At 45.9% G+C, this 22,388-nt stretch overlaps 1 protein-coding gene and 1 long non-coding RNA gene across 2 annotated transcripts in view; one reads left to right on the forward strand and one right to left on the reverse strand.

The window, feature by feature from the left end:
* The window catches only part of glb1 (galactosidase, beta 1), an 88,499-nt gene that overhangs the window by 3,068 nt on the left and 63,043 nt on the right, over window positions 1–22,388 (reverse strand). The window lies entirely within an intron of this gene.
* On the forward strand, window positions 6,978–22,009 carry LOC148141128 (uncharacterized). Its single transcript, XR_015752827.1, has 3 exons — window positions 6,978–7,278; window positions 13,707–13,767; window positions 21,949–22,009. It is a non-coding gene; the product is annotated as an uncharacterized LOC148141128 (long non-coding RNA).

Raw genomic sequence — 22,388 nt, forward strand, 5'->3', positions numbered from 1 at the left:
TGTGAAGGTAACCATGGTTATGAACTTTAACGTTTCTGTCTTCTGGGCTGTTGTGGGTGACATTAACAATGCCTCATAGTTTGCAGTGCAATGCTCTACGTGGAACTCTATAACACAGCCTTTATATTCAGAGATATAGAACCCAGAAACAAAACAGCAAGAAAGTTTAGATCAGAGAAGACCGAAAAGATAAACTGACCCAAATAAAGTGTTTAAAGCAAAATAAGCGCTATCACAAAATATCACTTGTACATTGACACTTCTTCCCAACACAAAGCATTCAGCCAAACAGCTCTCATTTGTGGCTTCAAATATCAACCATAGAGTTTGAAACACTCACTTGAAAGATTTTCTGAAATACCCTAGCAACACGACAGCTGAGATAGTATGTCTGTGCATTAAGCATTAGGGCAGAGAAATTGAGGTATGACTAATTTCCCCCCTCACACCAAAGGCAAAGCAAACTGAATCAGGCACCAATTAGGTACTCAAATACCAGCTGGCAAGTTTCTCATCCAATGAGGAGACTTGACACTGAAGTGCAATGACAACTAGTCAATCAGCCACTGGGAGCTGAAGAACAGTCACTGTGGGCCCAGACTATGCAAACACAAAGAGCTGTGTCAGTGAGTGTGCATTTCTGGGGAAAGGGAAATTACAAAAGGGGAGGGAGCTTTGAGGCAAGGGTCAGATTTGGCTTTCATCAGTCATCCCTCTACTGCAACCACTGTCCCTCTTCCCCAGCCTCAAAACTCATCCCTTCCTAAATTGGGACAGATTAAGGGCCACCCAATCACACCCTCCAAAGCAGCTGGCAGGTTGCCTCAGCTTTCCTGTTGGAAGCCAGAAAGGTAGCTGATCGAGGCTGGTGGTGAGTCAAGGCCCTAAATTCGCCACTAATGGAACACCCTAGCGCTTCAACTGGTGGCGGGTCAGAAGCATGCCCCATGCATCTTCTCTCCCACAGTTCAATTGCCAAGATGGAGGGACGGGCATGAGCATCTCCCTAGGGCCAATATTTTGACCCCTCATCATTTCCAGTGAGAAGTAGATCATGCCCCATGTAGCTGCATAGTCTGTTAACCACATGCAATTGAGACAGGATGAGCATTTGACTGTAATACGTACACTCTGAAAATTCACAATACTTCAACACTAATTGTCCGTTTACAGAACTCACAACATAGGGGGAGTTGTACATGAGAATTTCCGCTAATCTAACATCACTAATGGAAGTCAAAGAGGCAGATTTAATCACCTGTAGCAACAATGATGTGGACGGCGAGGTTGCACAAAATAAAGTCAGAAGATTTCCCCCTTTCTATTGGCTTAAGGGCTTTATTGTACTCTTTTGCTGGGTTCTTTGATTTCCACTCACTCATTTATGGGTACGCAATAGTGTTGCAAAGTGCATAGTTGTGGTAGCAATGTGTGAAGCAGCTTTCTCCACCTGTTTTATTTCTGCTTCAAAACAAAGCAGTAAAAATAACAGCTCACAAAGAAAGAAAGTGTTCTGAATAACAGTTATACAGGACTCAAAACATTAACTCTATTTCTCTCTCCACAGAAGCTGTCAGACTTGCTGAATCTTTTTTATTCACTTGAGGGACATGGCTGTCACTAGCTGGGCCAGCATTTATTTCTCGTCCCTAGTTGCCCCTGAGAAGGTGGCGATGAGCTGCCTTCTCAAACTGCTGCAATCCACATGCTACAGTTTGATCCACAATGCCCTCTTGGGAGGGAACTCCAGGATTCTGACCCAGTGACACTGAAGGAACAGCAAACTAATTCCAAGTCAGGATGGGGAGTAGCTTGGAGGGGAACTTGTAGGTGATAGTGCTCCCATGTATATGCTGCCCTTGTCCTTTTGGATGGAAGAGGTCATAGATTTGGAAGGTGCTGTTGAAGAGTCTTTGGTGAATTTCTGCAGTGCATCTTGTAGATAATACACACTGTTGCTACTGAGTGTCAGTGGTAGAGGCAATGGATGCTTATGAATGTGATGTAAAGCAAGTGGGTTGCTTTATCCTGGATGGTGTCAAATTTCTTTATATTTTTGGAGCTGCACCCATCTAGGCAAGTGGGGAGTATTCCATCACAATCCTGACTTGGGCCTTGTAGATGGTGGATAGGTTTTGGGGAGTCAGGAGATGAGTTACTCATCACAGTATTCCTAGTCACTGACCAACTCTTGTAGACAGTGTTTATGTCATAGAGTCACAGAGATGTACAGCACGGAAACAGATTCTTTGGTCTAACCCGTCCATGCCGACCAGACATCCCAACCCAATCTAGTCCCACCTGCCAGCACCTGGCCCATATCTCTCCAAACCCTTCCTATTCATATACCCATTGAAGTGCCTTTTAAATGTTGCAATTACACTAGCCTCCAGCACTTCCTCTGGCAGCTCATTCCATACATGCACCACCCTCTGCATGAAAATGTTGCCCCTTAGGTCTTTTTTATATCTTTCCCCTCTCACCCTAAACCTATGCCCTCTAGTTCTGGACTCCCCCACCCCAGGGAAAAGACTTTGCCTATTTATCCTATCCATGCCCCTCATAATTTTGTAAACCTCTATAAGGTCACCCCTCAGCCTCCAATGCTCCAGGGATAACAGCCCCAGCCTGTTCAGCCTCTCGCTATAGCTCAAATCCTCCAAACCTGGCAACATCCTTGTAAATCTTTGCTGAACCCTTTCAAGTTTCACAACATCTTTCCGATAGAAAGGAGACTAGAATTGCACGCAATATTTCAACAGTGGCCTAACCAATGTCCTGTACAGATGCAACATGACTTCCCAACTCCTGTACTCAATACTCTGACCAATAAAGGAAAGCCTACCAAACGCCTTCTTCAGTATCCTCTCTACCTGTGACTCCACTTTCAAGGAGCTATGAACCTGCACTCCAAGGTCTTTTGATCAGCAACACTCCCCAGGACCTTACCATTAAGTGTATAAGTCCTGCTAAGATTTGCTTTCCCAATATGCAGCACCTCGCATTTTTCTGAATTAAATTCCATCTGCCACTTCTCAGCCCATTGGCCCATCTGGTCCAGATCCTGTTGTAATCTGAGGTAACCTTCTTTGCTGTCCACTACACCCCCAATTTTACTCTCATCCACCAACTCACTAATTATACCTCTCATGCTCACATCCAAATCATTTATATAAATAATGAAATGTAGAGGACCCAGCACCGATCCTTGTGGCACTCCACTTGTCACAGGCCTCCAGTCTGAAAAACAACCCTCCATCACAACACTCTGTCTTCTATCTTTGAGCCAGTTCTGTATCCAAATGGCTAGCTCTCCCTGTATTCCATGAAATCTAACCTTACTAACCAGTCTCCCACAAGGAGCCTTGTTGAACACCTTACTGAATTCCATATACCACATCTACCACTCTGCCTTCACCAATCCTCTTTGTTACTTCTTCAAAAAACTCAATCAAGTTTGTGAGAAATGATTTCCCACACACAAAGCCATGTTGACTATCCCTAATCTGTCCTTGCCTTTCCAAATACATGTACATCCTGTCCCTCAGGATTCCCTCCAACAACTTGCCACCACCGACGTCAGGCTGTCTGGTTTATATTTCCCTGACTTGTCCTTACCAGCCTTCTTAAACAGTGGCACCACGTTAGCCAACCTCCAGTCTTCCGGCACCTTACCTGTGACTATCAATGATACAAATATCTCAGCACGAGGCTCAGCAATTACTTCCCTAGCTTCCCACAGAGTTCTAGGCTACACCTGAACAGGTCCTAGGGATTTATCCATCTTTATGTGTTTAATGACATCCACACTTCCTCCTTTGTAATATGGACATTTTTCAAGATGTCACCAAATATGTCCCCACATTTTATATCTTCCATGTCCTTTTTCCACAGTAAATACTGATGCAAAATAATTGTTTCGTGTCTCCCCCATCTCCTTGTGCCTCCACACAAAGGCCACCTTGCTGATCTTTGAGGAGCCCTATTCTCTCCCTAGTTACCCTTTTGTCCTTATTGTATTTGTAAAGATCCTTTGGATTCTCCCTAACTCTATTTGCCAAAGCTATCTCATGTCCCCTTTTTGCCCTCCTGATTTCCCTCTTTAGTATACTCCTACTGCCTTTATACTCTTCGAAGGATTCACTCGATTTATCCTGTCTATACCTTGCATATACTTCCTTCTTTTTTTTAACCAAACCCTCAATTTCTCTAGTCATCTAGCATTCCCTGCACCTACCAGCCTTTCCTTTCACCCTAACAGGAATATACTTTCTCAGGACTCTCGTTATCTCATTTCTGAAGGCTTCCATTTTCCAGCCATCCCTTTACCTGTGAACATCTGCGCCCAATCAGCTTTCGAAAGTTCTTGTCTAATGTTGAGCCTGGTTGGGTTTCTGCTGAATGGTAACCTTCAGAAAGTTGATAGTGTGGATTCAGTGATTGCAACACCATAGAATGTCAAGGGGCAGTGATTTCATAGTATCTTATTGTTAAATGGCTGTAACCAGGCATTTGTGTGATGCACATGTTACTTCCCACTGTGAGCCAAACCTGTTGCCATGAGAGCACTTAGGGCCACAGTCAATGTTGGGGAATCCCTCTCAACTGTCTATCACAGTGGTATCATCTTTGCTGGGTTTGTCCTGTCACAGAGCCAGGATGTGTCCAGGGATAGTGATGATGGGGTCTGTAAGGTATGATTCTCTGAGTATGACTAAGTCAGGCTGTTGCTTGATTCGTCTGTGAGACAACTCTCCCAAGTTTGGCACTAGCCCCCTTGTGTTAGTGAGCAGGATTGACAGGACTACCTCTGCTGCTGTCATTTCCAGCACGTCAGTCAATTCCAGGTAATCTGTCTGGTTTCACTTCTTTGTTGAGACTTTGCAGTGATTGATACAACTCAGTGTTAGGCTATTTCAGAGGACAGTTGAGAGCCAACCATAATGCTGTGGGTTTGGAGTTAAATGGAGCCAGACCAGGTGAGGTTGGAAGACATTAGTGAGCCAGATGAGTTTTTACAATCGTTTCATGGTCATCAGTAGATTCCTAATTCCAGATTTACTTTTGTTGGAATCAAATTCCACAATCTGCCATGGTGGGATGCGGATCTGGGTCCCAGAAAATCAGCTGAGTTTCTGGACTAATATTTGCGCAATAATAGTACTAGATCATAGTCTCTGCCCATTCATATCTCCGGTATTCTCTGTGTTTGATTCAGATGTCCAGCATCCACACAATTTTGCTTTTGTAACAACTCTTAAAGGTTGGGTTAGCCAACCAAAGGTTCTTGCATCACTGCATCCTGCACCTCAGCTGCTGCAAGGGTGAGAAAAGGTAACTTCACTCTGAGGCCTTTAGACTCAGATTGAGTGAATGGAGGTACAAAGTGAAAGGGGTAATGGAGGATTCTTCCACAGCAGGAACATTTATCGATTTGGATATCATGGAGCCTGCTACTAAATACCTGCTCTATAACACATGGTGACATTGCTGAGTTTTTTTTGGCACTGAGATCTCCCATTGAACAAGCGAATCTGCAATTGAGCCCTTACGGTAAGCAGGAACATTGGAGCAGGCCGTTCAGCCCATCAAGCCTCCTCTGCCATTCAGTTGGATCAGGGGTGAGCATCCAGGTCGATGCAACTTTCTCAACAACTTCCTTTATACTTTTGTGTCACTTGTTTCTATAAATCTGTCAATCTCTACTTTAAATACACTCAATAACCGAAGCTTGTTCAAACCCACTGGGGTTCAGAGTTCCAATGACTCACAACTCTGAATTAAAAATAAAATTTCTCATCTCAGTATGGTCCTAAGTGACTTCCCCCTTATTTTGAACTGAATCCCCTGATTCTAGTCTACGCAATCGGGGGAAACAATTTACCTGCATCTATCTTGTCTATTTGCTTAATATTTTATATGTCTCAGTGAGATCACCTTTTATCCTTTAAAACTCCAGAGAAAACAGGATAGGCCAGTATCAGCAGCCCTGGAACAAGTCTGCTGAGGCTTTATTGCACTCCCTCTATGCCAATATCCTTTTTAAAGTAAGGGGTCCTTATCTTCTCCATGCACGTGGAGAAGGTAATGTAGTGATATATTCCTAGTACAAGTCATAATGGCAATTTCAGCTATTACGTTGATAAATTCTGAAAATTAAGAGGGTGGGGGAAAATTGACAATTCCTAGGACTTTGAGTTTGACCTTAGACACAAAAAAATCAAAAAACGTGGTTCTATAGTTAGACAATTACAAAAATAGTGATTTCCTGAGTTCTACACAGATGCTAGACTGAAATGCAAAAACAAAATTAGCCACTAGTACCAATTTCTTTAATTCAAAATGACTGTTTTTAGAAGAAACATGCCTTCTAAGAATGAGTGAAAGTCCAAGGTTACATGAATATTCAAGTCAGTCACAACAGGAAAGATAATTCATTTTACCAGTCATCATGATGGCGGTCTTTTAAGCTTGTGTACATTAGGTTACGTGTCAGCCTGAGTCTGTGTAAGAGACCTTGTGATTAAGTTCCTTCACGGATATTGAGCATGCAATTCAGGCTGCGTATCAACACAGCCTACTGAGGTATGATTAGAAACAACTTAAACAGCTAGCCTCCTTCTGCACTGTGACAATTCTATGATTTATTTTTATTTTCCTGGTCAATAATCCACCTTTGAGCAATGCTACAGAGGATTGTGCTAAACATTACTGGTTGAAGTTTCTAACCTCACTACTCTTCAGTTCTATTTTGTTAGTGGGGAGGTGCAATAGAGACATCCTGAGGATGTGAATGACACTATGGAAATACATTGATAGACACAATCCTGCTACGTGTACCTTGTTTCAATTTTCTGTTTGCAGCCAACAGTTCCTGATGGAGGACTCCACTTGTCAACGTATCAAAGGAAGAATATTCATAACGCTGCTCATTTTGGTGGGATGAGCAGCAAAGGGGGCAGGGCAGCAGACAAAAACAACGTTGCTTAAAAAAAATTAGATAAACAATGTCCAGGGCCAAGTTTCAAAGTTGTGCAAAATGGCAAAGCTCAGCCATGATCTGATTGAAAGCAAAGTCTGGATCAAGGGGCTAAATAGTCTCCTCTTGCTTCTATGTTGGTAAAATCATCCAGAGCAGAACAAGTGGGTTTCCATTCCTTCACTTTCAGAACCCAGCATGGACATCAGGATGTACAGCAGCGGGCCACATGGACAAGGAAGTAGGTGATGGGCTCCATCTTGTGGGAGTTTCCACAGCACCACCGCCTGGTTCCTCAGGTGAAACAATCACTACCTATACTGTTACTGAAAATGGTTGAAGAGAGAGAGAGAGAGAGACAGACAGAGAGAGAGAGGGAATCACAGACAGAGAGAGGGAGACAGAGAAAGACAGACGGCGAGAGAGAGAGAGAGAGAAAGAGAGACAGAGACACAGAGAGAGACAAAGAGAAGGAGACAGAGACAGAGAGATTGACAGATAGCGACAGAAAGAGAGAGAGAGAGAATTAAAGAATCACAGAATTATTACAGATCAGAAGGTTCAGCCCCATCGTACCTGCAACTGTTTCATTATCTAGTCCATTCATAGAGTCATAGAGATGTACAGCATGGAAACAGATCCTTCGGTCCAACCCGTCCATGCCGACCAGATATCCCAACCCAATCTAGTCCCACCTGCCAGCACCCAGCCCAACTCCCTCCAAACCCTTCCTAATCATATACCCAACAAAAATGCCTCTTAAATGCTGCAATTGTATCAGCCTCCACCACATCCTCTGGCAGCTCATTCTACACGCGTACCATTCTCTGTGTGAAAAAGTTGCCCCGTAGGTCTCTTTTATATCTTTCCCCTCTCACCCTAAACCTATGTCCTCCAGTTCTGGACTCCCTGACCCCAGGGAAATGACTTTGCCTATTTATCCTATCCATGCCCCTCATAATTTTGTAAACCTCTATAAGGTCACCCCTCAGCCTCTGAGGCTTCAGGGAAAACAGTCCCAGCCTGTTCAGCCTCTTGCTATATCTCAAATCCTCCAACAACCTTGTAAATCTTTTCTGATCCCTTTCAAATTTCACAACATCTTTCTTTAGGAAGGAGACCAGAATTGCATGCAATATTCCAACAGTGGCCTAACCAATGTACTGTACAGATGCAACATGACTTCCCAACTCCTGTACTCAATACTCTGACAAATAAAGGAAAGCATACCAAATGCCTTCTTCACTATCCTATCTACCTGTGACTCCACTTTCAAGGAGCTATGAATCTGCACTCCAAGGTCTCTTTGTTCAGCAACACTCCCTAGGACTTTACCAATAAGTGTATAAGTCCTGCTAAGATTTGCTTTCCCAAAATGCAGCACCTCGCATTTATCTGAATTAAACTCCATCTGCCACTTCTCAGCCCATTGGCCCATCTGATCAAGATCCTGTTGTAATCTGAGATAACCCTCTTCGCTGTCCACTACACCTCCAATTTTGGTGTCATCTGCAATTTTGGTGTCATCTGTCAACTTACTAACTATACATCTTATGCTCGCATCCAAATCATTTATGTAAATGACAAAAGGTAGAGGACCCAGCACCGATCCTTGTGGCACTCCACTGGTCACAGGTCTCCAGTCTGAAAAACAACCCTCCACCATCACCTCTGTCTTCTACCTTTGAGCCAGTTCTGTATCCAAATCCAAATTCCATTACCCGGGGCCAATCTCCTGCCTTTTCTCCCATATCCCTTCATACCACTTCTATCCAATTAATCATCCACTGCCTTGGGGTGGCATGGTGGCTCAGTGGTTAGCACTGCTGCCTCACAGCACCAGGGTCCCAGGTTCGATTCCAGCCTTGTGCAACTGTGTGGAGTTTGCATATTCTCCCCATGTCTGCATGAGTTTCCTCCGGGTGCTCCGGTTTCCTCCCACAGTCCAAAGATGTGCAGGTCAATTGGCCATGCTAAATTGCCCATAGTGTTAGGTGCATTAATCAGAGGGAATTGGTTCTGGGTGGGTTACTCTATGGAGAGTTAATGTGGATTGATTGGGCTGAAGGGCCTGTTTCCACACTGTAGGAAATCTAATCTAATAATCTACATTTCACACTCTAAATACTCACTGTATGAAAAAATATTTTCTCACATCACCTTGCTTTACTTGCACATTGCTTTAATACCTATGCCCTCTCATTCTTGTTCCGTTTACCATTAGAAACAGCTTCACACTATCTATTCTATCTAGCCCACTTATGATTTTGGGAATCTTAATCAGATCTCCTTCCAATCACCTTCTCCCCAGGGAGAACAGTCCCAACTTCTTCCACCTATCCTCAGAGCTGACGCTACTCATGCCCAAAGCCAATCTAGTAAATTGTTTCCATACTCTTTCCAATGCATTTACATCTTTCCTATAATGTGGCATCCACAACTGCACACAATGTTCCAGCTGAGGTCTAAGGGGTATCTTTTATAAGTTTAACATCACCTCCTTGCTCTTGTACAATATGCCTCTATTAATGAAGGTGATAACACTGTATCATTTACTAACTACTCTCTCCAGCCATCCTAGTTTCTTCAATGATTTATACACTTTTGCATCTTGGTCGCTTTGCTTCCGTACCCCCTTTAGAATTACATCCAATATTTTAAATTATCTTTCAGGATTCTTCCGATCACAGTGCATTACCTCATTTCTCTGCATTGAACCTCATTTGACACTTATCTGTCTACTCCACCAATGTGTCAATGTCCCTTTGGAGCTCCATACTGTCGTCCTCACAGTTTACAATTCTTCCAAGTTCAGTGTCATCTGCAAATTATCGCTTGCACACCAAGACCAAAATCATGAAATCATCAGGGAAACCAAGGGAGCCAATACCAGATCCTAGAGAACTCAACTTCAAACCTTCCTGTCACCCAGAAAATATATTTTGATCATTACGCTTTGTTTTCTATCACTCAATCAATTTTGCTTCTAAGTTGTTATTGTCCCTTTTAAATTGTGACCTACAACTTTCCTCACAAGTCTGTTATGATGCACTGCATCAAATACTTTCTAGAGATCCATATATACCACATTATAAGTATTACTCTCATCAAACCTTATTGTTACCACTTCAAAAACTTCAACAAATTAAACACAATTTCCTCTTTAGAAATCCATTTTGATTCCTCCTAACTAATCCATCTTACTCCACGTGAATACGAATTCTATCCTGAATAATTGTTTCCAAACATTTCCCCACTACCGATGTTAAATTAACTGATCCGTAATTATCAGGATTGACCTTCCAACTTGTTTTGAACAAGAACATAATGTTACCAATAAGCACATCTTTCGTTTCTAATCTTAATTTCTCCCTCCTTTGTCATCCAGGAGACTGCAGCCTTGTTTGAAAGAAGGACAGAAACATGTGAAAGGAGAGAAAGAAAATACATATACAGAAAGGGGAGGCAGAGATAATGAGCAAGACAGATAAGGATAGAGAGAGATAAATAAAAAAAGAGTAGAGCGAATGGATTTAAAAGATAGGGCCTTGGAGTGGTCCCTTGTTAAGCCTTCGAGGGATTTTATCCTCCAGGTGGAAGGACATTGAAATCTCAGAAACAAAGGTCAGACCAGCCAGATCCCACTGTCATCTTTTTAAATGGGATGCTTTGCTTAATTTTTTTTTAAACTTTTGTACACCCCAGACTTTCTTCTGCTTGTTATGGTTTAGGCGTGAGGTAGAATTAACCCCACCATGTTTCATTTCTGTGCAGGCAATTCTATGTTTGCACTTAGCTACTTGAATCAATTCTTAAAAAGACCCAGGACTTCCCACGGAACATTCTGTGAAATGTCTGAACTAGAGAAATGATTAAATGAGTCAATCAGACTGACTGTGACCTTTAGGAAAGACTTTCTAGACACACAAACTGCTGACTGTCTGGGCCTGGCAATTTTTCTCAGCATACTTGGGTAATGGAAGAAACACAATTAATGAGCCTCATACTTTAATCTCACATTCCTCTGGTGCTACCAATTAATGGATTCCCAATTTTAACACAAGTTCAGCACAATACTCAAACAATAACTTACATTTCCACATGCTCCAATTTGCTTCACTGTTGTATTATTGAATGACATTCAGCACCAAGCCAGATAAGGTGGTGCAAGGACAGATGACTGAAAACTCAGCAAAAGAGGGAGCTTTTAAGCAGCACACTTAAGGAGGAACGAGAAGTCAAAACCTTTGGAGAAGAACTTAAGGCATGGCAGCAGTGGAATGACTATAAGATCGAGAATGCTCAAGAGGTCAGAGTTGGAGGAGTGGAGACATTGGAGGGTTATAGGTCAGGAATGGATTTAAAAGATAGGGCCTTGGAATGGTCCTTTGTTAAGCCTTAGAGTAATTTGAAAATAAAAGTGAGAATTTAAAAACCAAGGCTTTGCTTCACCGGTAGTCAATGTAGGTCAGAAAACATGGGTGTGAAGGGACATTTCAGCAAGCTTAGATAGGCAGCAGAGATTTGAAACTTGTGGGGGATGGAAGAAATGTGAGGCTTGCCTGGAGTTTAGAGGACAGAATAACCGCGGGGTAAGAAAGGCAGGTTTGAGGGTTCGAGTAGCAATTAAGCTGAGGTACAGGTGGTGTTCCTCTCCTTGTCTGTCTGAAGGCAGGACCAACTCTCAGTGCCATGTCTTCCACCCTGGGTATGGCATGCAGGCAGCTGCTGAGTCCACCCGGGCCGGAACAGGGACTGAAACTGGCACCGATCTGATCCATGTGTGCTATCCAACCCCCTGAGTCAAACTAGTTTTTCCCAGGAGTTTGAATTGCTCACTTTCCATCCAGGCTGCAGTCTGGAGCCATGAATAGTGATGTCAGAAGCTGCAATTTCTTTCCATCAGATGCCACTCTTACTTTGTGTTGGAAGGATTTGCAGATCGATAGTCGATCTGTACGATTGTGTTAGTAATGTATCTTTCTTGGCTATCTTCCTGGAGTACATCTTCAACCTAGAAGTCTTGGGTCAGGAGCAGGGATGTTACCCATTCCATCCCAAGACCTCCCTTTGGGGTTGGAGCAGGTGTACACAGGTAAGAATGGGCATTCAGCGATGTTGAGAAGGCGTTGTCAGAAGCTCAACTCAAGGTCAGACTTGTGACAAATTTGTGAGCATTCTCCTTATGCACCAAAGAGCCAGCTGAGAAAGGAGTGGAGTACCTGGCTAGGATATGGAGCCTGTGGTAGGGACTGAAGACAGTGGTACAGAGATAGTGTCTCCATCTGCTGTGCTGCATCTGAAGGCCCTCTCATCCAGCACCACACAGTATATAGCTCAGGCTGCCAGGAATATGATCCTGGATCCAGGCCCCGTGCCTCATGAGTCCTTCTGATTACAGGAAAATCTGGCTCTAAGTCTCCAGCTATCTCCTCACATCTCCAAATGTGTCCATTTCAACAAAGGCCATGAGGATTAGTGGGACAGGCCTTCTGGCTGAGGTTTGTAGTTGATTCCGGTCTATATTAGTACTGGTGAAGCAATGTCTTGGCTTTTAAATATCACTCTTGTTTTCAAATTAATCCAAGGCTTTAAAAAGGCCCACTCCATGGTCCTGTTACAGCCCCATGACCTTCAGCTGTCTCCACCCCTCCAACTCTAGCCTCTTGAGCATTCCCAATGTTCTGGTCACTCCTCTGTTGCAACGCCTCCAACTTTCTGGGACCCTAAGTTCTTGAATTCCTTCGCTCGAAATCCTTCCTCTGCTTCTTTAACGTGTTGCTCAAATAAATCTGAAACTATTGAAGACAATGACTGACACTACTAGCCTCCATGCAGATTCCATTTTCTCACTAGCCTTGGGTATTCATTTGGAATTTCATTCCAGCACAGGGATTACTTCCAAACACTCACAGCCTAAATTTAGGCATTGGGCTGGATCCAGGCCCCGGAGGAGAGAGGAAGGCAAAATGCAGGCTTTGTTTATTGTACCTGAAACTTCTGACCTCCAAATATTGAACGTAATTCTAATCTTTCATTCTTCCAAGTAAAGCTTTCACAGTCATACTCAAGCCACAGATAGATGCAGTACAAACATCAAATGGTGATTGGTTTATCATTGTTTGACATCCAATACACACACCAAATCACTCAGTTCTGCAATGTGCAATTCTTGATTAGTACACAATACACATTGACCTTTCTGGGACATCAACGTATATCAAGCAGATCACTGCTGACATGTGACAGAACAAAAAGTGAAGGATGTGCACTGGGTAGCAACATATTGTACAGATGCAGGTTTCGCCAAATACAGTTTACTCAGGAAATTGGAATATATACTACACTGAATTTTGGAATCCTTTCTACGAATGATTGTATGCAAAAATACATTTGCACAAAGAGAATATTATAATTCTGTACATTGGGCCGTTATATAAGAGGGTGCAAGGGATACAGAGGAGCCTCGATTATCTGAACGTGATGGACGAGCACTATTTCATTCGGATAATTGATTATTTGGTTAATTGATTATTCGGTTAATTGATTTCCGCTGGGGCTCGGAGCTTTCTGTGAAGTCTGATCCCCGTTCAGGTGACTAAGCCTGAACGGGGATCCAGCAGCAGCTGAGTTTAAACGAACCCGGAAGGCTACAGCTAAGGTAAGACAGTTTGTTTTAAAATTACTTACCGGTAGTTGGCAGCGGTGTTTTTGTTTCTCTTCACAGAAAGAGCGGGAGCAGCAGGGGGAAGTGACGACGACCAGAGGGGCAGCCGGGAAGGAAAGCGGTGAGTATATAAATCAGGAAGGCGGCTACACCCGAGACTCTACAACCGTAGTGTCTCCCACCCGCCCTCCTCCTCTAACCCCCTTACTAAGTACTGTTTATCTATTAATTGGTTTTTAAAAAAAGACTATAGCAGAGAGGTATCAGGAAGTATTTTAACTCAAACCTGTACAAAGTAATAAAGTAATTAACTAAGCAGAGATGGCTGGTCAGGTGATGTGCTGTAGCTGTATGATGTGGGAGCTGGCTGACCCCATTGTGAACGGCAGTGACCACATCTGCAGCAAGTGTTGGTTGCTGGAAGAACTCCGGATCAGAGTTGATGATCTGGAATCTGAGCTTCAAACACTGCGGCGCATCCGGGAGGGGGAGAGTTACCTGGATACTTTGTTTCAGGAGGCAGTCACACCTGGGAGATTAAGTAATTCACATCCAGTTAGTGATCAGGGACATCAGAGTGTGACTGTAAGTGAGGCAGGTAGGGGGAACCTGAGTTCAGGAGTGCAGGAGCCTCAGCCCTTGACCTTGTCCAACAGGTATGAGATTCTTGCTCCCTGCACGGATGAGGAAAAGGGCTCTGGACAGGATGAGCCAGCTGACCATGGCAGAAGGCCATTCAAGATGGGGGAGCAAAAAGACAAGTAGTTGTTATAGGGGATTCTATAATTAGGGGGACAGATAGTATCCTTTGTAAGCCGGACCTGGAGTCTCGCATGGTGTGTTGCCTACCTGGTGCCAGGGTTCGGGACATCTCTGACCGGCTTGAAAGGATATTGGAGCGGGAGGGGGAGGATCCAGTTGTTGTGGTCCACGTTGGGACTAACAACATAGGCAAAGCTAGGATGGAGGACCTGTTTGGGGATTATCGAGCACTAGGAAAGAAATTGAAGTACACGTCCTCAAGGGTCATAATCTCCGGATTACTGCCCGAGCCACATGCCAATTGGCATAGGGATAAGAAAATTAGGGAAGTAAACACATGGCTAAGGGATTGGTGTGGGAAAGAGGGATTCCACTTCACGGGGCATTGGCATCAGTTTTGGAACCGGGGGGATCTGTACCATTGGGATGGTCTCCACCTGAACCGATCAGGTACCAATGTTCTAGCAAAGAGGATAAATAGGGTGGTCAGTAGGACTTTAAACTTCTGAGTTGGGGGGAAGGGAAAGTGAAAGCGACAGGGAGTATGGAGTTAAATGGAAAGATAAGTGGCAGGATAGCATATGTGCAGACAGATTTAAACTTGAGACAGACTGGGAATGCAGCAAAAAGGAAGGATAACTTAGGACATCTTATGACTTCCAATATCTCTAATGATAAGAAAGTTAACATTAAGGCACTTTACCTGAATGCTCGTAGCATTCATAACAAAGCAGACGAACTAATGGCACAGATCATCATGAATGATTATGATGTGGTAGGCATCACAGAGACGTGGTTACAGGGGGGTCAGGACTGGCAGTTAAACATCCAAGGGTTTTCAACTTATCGAAAAGACAGGGAGGTGGGCAGAGGGGGCGGGGTTGCCTTGTTAGTTAAGAACAAAATTAAATCTATGGCACTGAATGACATAGCGACGGATGATGTGGAGTCTGTGTAGGTGGAATTGAGGAACCACAAAGGCAATAAAACCATAGTGGGAGTTATGTACAGACCTAACAGTGGTCAGGACCACGGGCGCAACATGTACCGGGAAATAAAGAAGGCATGTCGGAAAGGCAAGGTCACAGTGATCACGGGAGACTTCAATATACAGGTGGACTGGGTAAATAATGTTGCCAGTGGATCCAAAGAAAGGGAATTCATGGAATGCTTACAGGATGGCTTTTTGGAACAGCTTGTCATGGAGCCCACAAGGGAGCAGGCTATTCTGGACCTAGTGCTATGTAATGAACCAGACTTTATAAAAAATCTTAAAGTAAGGGAACACTTAGGAAGCAGCGATCATAATATGGTAGAGTTCAGTCTGCAGTTTGAAAGAGAGAAGGCAAAATCGGATGTAATGGTGTTACAGTTAAATAAAGGTAATTATGAGGGCATGAGAGAGGAACTGACGAAAATAGACTGGAAGCAGAGCCTAGCAGGGAAGACAGTAGGGCAAAAATGGCAGGAGTTTGTGGTTAAAATTGAGGACACTGTACAGAGGTTCATCCCCAAGAAGAGAAAGATTATCCGGGGAGGGATTAGACAGCCATGGCTGACAAAGGAAGTCAGGAAATCTATCAAAGAAAAAGACAGAGCCTATAAAGTGGCCAAGAGCACTGGGAAATCAGAAGATTGGGAAGGCTACAAAAACAAACAGAGGATAACAAAGAGAGAAATAAGGAAGGAGAGGATCAAATATGAAGGTAGGCTAGCCAGTAATATTAGAAATGATAGTAAAAGTTTCTTTCAATACATAAGAAACTAACGACAGGCAAGAGTAGACATTGGGCCACTTCAAACTGATGCTGGAAGCCTAGTGATGGGAGATAAGGAAATAGCTGGAGAACTTAATGAGTACTTTGTGTCAGTCTTCACAGTAGAAGACATGAGTAATATCCCAACAATTAAAGGGAGTCAGGGGGCTGAATTGAGTATGGTTGCCATTACAAAAGAGATAGTGCTAGAAAAGCTAAAAGGTCTTAAAATTGATAAATCTCCTGGCCCTGATGGGTTACATCCTAGAGTTCTGAGGGAGGTGGCTGAGGAAATAGCGGAGGCGTTGGTTGAGATCTTTCAAAAGTCACTGGAGTCAGGGAAAGTCCCAGATGATTGGAAGATCGCTGTTGTAACCCCCTTGTTCAAGAAAGGATCAAGGCAAAAGATGGAAAATTATAGGCCAATTTGCCTAACCTCGGTTGTTGGTAAAATTCTAGAATCCATCATTAAGGATGAGGTTTCTAAATTCTTGGAAGAGCAGAGTCGGATTAGAACAAGTCAACATGGATTTAGTAAGGGGAGGTCGTGCCTGACAAACCTGTTGGAGTTCTTTGAAGAGGTGACAAGTAGGTTAGACCGGGGAAACCCAGTGGATGTGGTCTACCTAGATTTCCAAAAGGCCTTTGATAAGGTGCCACACGGGAGGCTGCTGAGCAAGGTGAGGGCCCATGGTGTTCGAGGTGAGCTACTGGTATGGATTGAGGATTGGCTGTCTGACAGAAGGCAGAGAGTTGGGATAAAAGGTTCTTTTTCGGAATGGCAGCCGGTGACAAGCGGTGTCCCGCAGGGTTCAGTGTTGGGGCCGCAGCTGTTCACATTATATATTAATGATCTGGATGAAGGGACTGGGGGCATTCTAGCGAAGTTTGCCGATGATACAAAGTTAGGTGGACAGGCAGGTAGTACTGAGGAAGTGGGGAGGCTGCAGAAGGATCTAGACAGTTTGGAGGAGTGGTCCAGGAAATGGCTGATGGAATTCAATGTGAGCAAATGCGAGGTCTTGCACTTTGGGAAAAAGAATAGAAGCATGGATTACTTTCTAAATGGTGAGAAAATTCATAAAGCCAAAGTACAGAGGGATCTGGGAGTGCTAGTTGAGGATTCTCTAAAGGTAAACATGCAGGTTGAGTCCGTGATTAAGAAAGCAAATGCAATGTTGTCAATTATCTCAAGAGGGTTGGAATATAAAAGCACTGTTGTGCTACTGAGACTTTATAAAGCTCTGGTTAGGCCCCATTTGGAGTACTGTGTCCAGTTTTGGTCCCCACACCTCGAAGTACATACTGGCACTGGAGCGTGTCCAGCGGAGATTCACACGGATGATCCCTGGAATGGTAGGTCTAACATATGAGGAACGGCTGAGGATCCTGGGATTGTATTCTTGGAGTTTAGAAGATTAAGGGGAGATCTAATAGAAACTTACGAGATAATACATGGCTTGGAGAGGGTGGACGCTAGGAAATTGTTTCCGTTAGGCAAGGAGACTAGGACCCGTGGACACAGCCTTAGAATTAGAGGGGGTAAATTCAGAACAGAAATGCGGAGACATTTCTTCAGCCAGAGAGTAGTGGGCCTGTAGAATTCATTGCCACAGAGTGCAGTGGAGGCTGGGACGCTAAATATCTTCAAGGCAGAAATTGATAAATTCTTGATGTCACAAGGAATTAAGGGCTACGGGGAGAATGCAGGTAAGTGGAGTTGAAATGCCCATCAGCCATGATTGAATGGCAGAGTGGACTCGATGGGCCAAATGGCCTTACTTCCGCTCCTATGTCTTATGGTCTTAAGCCACATGCGAGCCCCCACGCCACCCCCATCCAACCCTCCCTAACTCCTCCCCACAACACCGCCTGTCCCCAAACCGCCCTATGGCCGCTCCCACAACCCCGCCCGCCCTCAAAATACTGCCTGTCCCCTTGCCCGCCCCCCACACAACCCCACCCAACCCTTGCCCGCCCCACACTTAACCCCACCCACCCCGCCCGCTCCCTGCAACCCTGCCTGCACTCACAACCCCACCCAGCCCCCGCCCGCGCCCCACACAACCCCGCCCACCCGCCCCCGCCCACTCCCCACACAACCCCGCCCGCCCCCCACAACCCCATCCGCCCCCACACAACCCCGCCCCCACACACCACCCCGCCCTCACACACCACCCCGCCCTCACACACCACCCACCCACCGCCCGTGCCCACACAACCCGACCCACCCCCACACAACTCCGCCTGCCCACACAACCCTGCCTGCCCCCACACAACCCCGCCCATCCCACGCTCGTCCCCCCGCAACCCCGCCCATCCCACGCTCGTCCCCCCGCAACCCTGCCCGCCCCCACACAACCCCGTCCGCTCCCACAACCCCACCTGCTCTCACAACCCCCCCCACCGGTACCCACACAACCCCGCCCCCACACAACCCCCCCGCCCGCCACCACCCACCCGCCGCCCGCGCCCACACCCACACAACCCCGCCGGCCCATAATCCCGTCCGCCCCATACAACCCCGCCCGACCCCGCCCGCCCACAATTTCGTCCGCCCCATACAACCCCGCCCGATCCCCACAACCCCGCCCGCCACCACCCACCCCCGCTCGCCCCCACACACCCCCACCCGCCCCCACACACCCGCGCCCGCCCCCACAACCCAGCCCCCTCCCAGACAACCCCGCACCCCACCATCCACCCGCCGCCCGCCCCCACACAACCCCGCCCGCCACCACCCACCCCCGCCCGCCCCCACACACCCCCACCCGCCCCCACAACCCAGCCCCGCCCGCCCCCACACACCCGCGCCCGCCCCCACAACCCAGCCCCCTCCCAGACAACCCCGCACCCCACCATCCACCCGCCGCCCGCCCCCACACAACCCCGTCTGCCCCCAACAACCCCGCCCGCCACCACCCACTCGCCGCCCGCACCCACACAACCCCGCCTGCCCCCCCACAACCCTGTCCGCCCCCACAACCCTGCCCGCCACCACCCACACCCCCGCCCGCCCCCACACAACCCCGTCCGCCCCCACACAACCCCACCCGCCCCCACACAACCCCACCCGCCCCCACAACCCAGCCCACTCCCACATAACCCCGCCTGCCACCACACAACCCCGCCCGCCACCACACAACCCCGCCCGCCCATCCTCGCCTGTCCCCACAACCCCGCCCGCCCTCACAATCTCACCCGCCCCTACAACCCCGCCTGCCCCCATAACCCAGCCCACCCCCACAACCCCACTTGCTCCCACAATCCCACCGCCCCCTGCCCGCCCCCACAACCCCACCCACCCCCACAACCCTGTCCACCCCCCCACACCCACCTGTTCCCACAACCCTGTTCACCCCCCGCCCTGCCCGCTCCCACAACCCCACCCACCCCCTGCCCACCCCCACAACCCTGCCCACCCCCCACCCCCTCCCGCTCCCACAACCCCACCCGCCCCCTGCCCGCCCCCACCACCCTGGCCCCCCAACTGCTCCCACAACCGCGCCTGTCCCCTACCCGCCCACACAACCCGTACCCCCCTCACCCCAGCCCCCTGCCCAGCCCCACTACTCCCTCTGCTGCCCCAAACCCCGTCCGCCCCCACCCCTCAATCTGCTGCCCCCCCCCACCCACCTACGCCGTCCACGTCCCGACCCCTGGCCAACCCACCCTCCCACCTCCCTCCGGGGAAACCGGACTGTACACCAACACTAAGACTACTGCTGCCTTTGTGGAGTAAGTCTCCAACTAGTGTGCACACACAATTTTTTACTCAACGTTTTGACAGGTTCCACCTCTGCCCTGCACAGGGCAATGTTGGAGAGAATATCTGGGGAGGGGGTGTTCAGGGTACAGCTCTGTCTAGAACTCCAGGGAAAGTGTGTGGGGAAAGAGAGAGAGAGAAAGAAAGAGAGAGAGAAAGAAAGGACAGGAGGTCAGTCATTTGGAGACGGTGCCTGGATGTCCAGGACTGTTCTCAGCAGCATTTCAGTGAGCCGAGTTTGTTTATAATCATTGTACCTGTAACAAAAGACACCATCAGGGTTGAAACAGCTCTTTGACTTAATGTTTCTATCAGGACCTTGAGATCTCCTTTGGATAACCCGCTATTCAGATAATTGATATTTCGATAATCGAGGTTCCTCTGTAGTTTGTTGACTAGGTATAACATCTATAATTATTCAATTTGTGTCGACAGAATTACAAACCATGCTATTTTTGTGTACGTTTTGAACAGAAAAACATTCACCGTCTCTTCCTCAACTATTGTAGAAGTCAAGTTAACCAAAATGTGTCAAAATGCATGGACGCCCAAAGGAACTGTAATATGGCCATCTACCTTACTAATTAATTGATAACAAATGATTAGTTATGTCAAGAATAAAAATCCTACCTCAATCAAGACTTTTTATGCTATTAATCGGTTTTGTGACACAGTGTAAAAGTTGTAATATATAAGGTGTCACTATGCAGGCATGTATAAAACCCAAATATTCAGAGGTGGTGAGATGGTGACAGATTTAGTTCCAAGTATTTGAAAACACCACAGTTTTTTTTCCAATGAAATGACTTTCTTTTAGAAAAGAAAAACTGCAATTTTACACAGAAGAGAAAACAAGTGCACTTTTTCAGAAGGCTGAGTCCAAAGGGTGTGGCTTTAACTGATTGAAGGTGGGTCAGCCTGACCAATAGGGTGAGACTGGTGAAGTGGTTGAAAAACAGTGAAGAAACACTCGGAGGTGTTTCTATCAAAGAAAGGTGGCCATTTGGCCCATTCCATTCCTTTGTTGCTGTTTTTCTGTTTGAGCATTTCAACAATAATCCAACTGCCTCAGACGTTCCCTGCATCTTCGACTTTGTTTACCAGTTTCTCCCTTACAAGGTGCACTAGGTTCTGCACCAGCTAACTGTTCCCCTTACACTCTGTGATTACTGAATTGGTTAGCCCTTGATACTGACTTCTTAATAAGTCCTACTTTAGAACTGAGATGAAGAGAAATTTCTTCACCCGAACAGTAGTGCGCCTGTGACATTTGCTACCACAGAAAGCAGTCGAGACCAAAGTATTGTATGATTGTGATGAGGGGTTGGATTTAGTCTCTGTCGAAGGCTAAAGGGGTCAAAAGTATATGAGGTAAAAGCGAACAGGATGCTGATTTGGATAATCGCCCGTTGTTATAATGAATGATGGAATAAGTTGAAAGGGCCAACAGCAAATTCCTTCATCAATTTTAAAATCCTGAATTTTTTTTTACAATGATATAAACAATCCAGGCATACAACAGTTTCATCTGTCAGGTGGTAGAATTCTCTGGTCAAAGTCTGAAGGACCAAAATCATTTGATTCATTATTGTCCTTTAGGGAAGGACATTACCTAACCTGGTCTCATCTATTTGTGATTTACAGACCCAGTAATTACAATGCTGTTAACTTTTAACTTCCCTCTACCTGCCTAGCAAGCCACTTAGTCCAAGAGCAATTAGGAATGGCAACATATGCTAGCAAAGCTGACATCACCCATACCATCTGGCGAATGACCCATTGACCTTTCTGGAAAGAAAATGGTAGATTTGGGCAATATCTGTCCATCAGCCACACCAAAGACAGATTATCTGGTCCTTATGACAGCTTGCTGTGCATTCATTGGTCGTCAAACATCTGTGCCAGAACAGTAATTGCACTTCAAAGACCCTTTCCTGGGTATAAAAGGTGCCTTGGAACATTGGCAAGTCATGAAAGATGTTATTGTTAATGCACAGTTTTATTTTCTCTTTCTCAGCTAAAGAAGTAAAGCTGGCATATGACAGTGATTGGTTAAGTGGCTGATCTGTGGTCTCCTGGAGCAAGACTGTATAGAGTTTAGACCTGTGACCAGAGAAGTGTGCACAGAGCTAGTCTGTGTTATGGGACTGTTTCCAGTCTGGTTGCAGGAACAAGCAGCTTTTTATAGCTCCATAAATAAAGCACAACATTCAAAGTCTGGCCTATACCTGAGGCAAATCCCGTGCTCCACACAAAGTTCAAAATTCTGACATAGGTGGGTGTTAAGAAAAACACCAATGTGTGGGTGTATATGCATAAGCAAACTGGGGTAAACCAGCTCCAGTTAGGTACTTGAACCCCACGTACATGTGCCAGTCTCTTTTTGATGAAAAAGATATGGACCCTGGAATATTTGAACTACTATGTTCAGTTGTACTCTCTATAGCACAACTTCTC

Source organism: Chiloscyllium plagiosum, unplaced genomic scaffold (genome assembly GCF_037043375.1).
Source record: "Chiloscyllium plagiosum isolate Xiang-an unplaced genomic scaffold, Cpla_swu_hap1 HiC_scaffold_34, whole genome shotgun sequence".
Classification (NCBI taxonomy): domain Eukaryota; kingdom Metazoa; phylum Chordata; class Chondrichthyes; order Orectolobiformes; family Hemiscylliidae; genus Chiloscyllium; species Chiloscyllium plagiosum.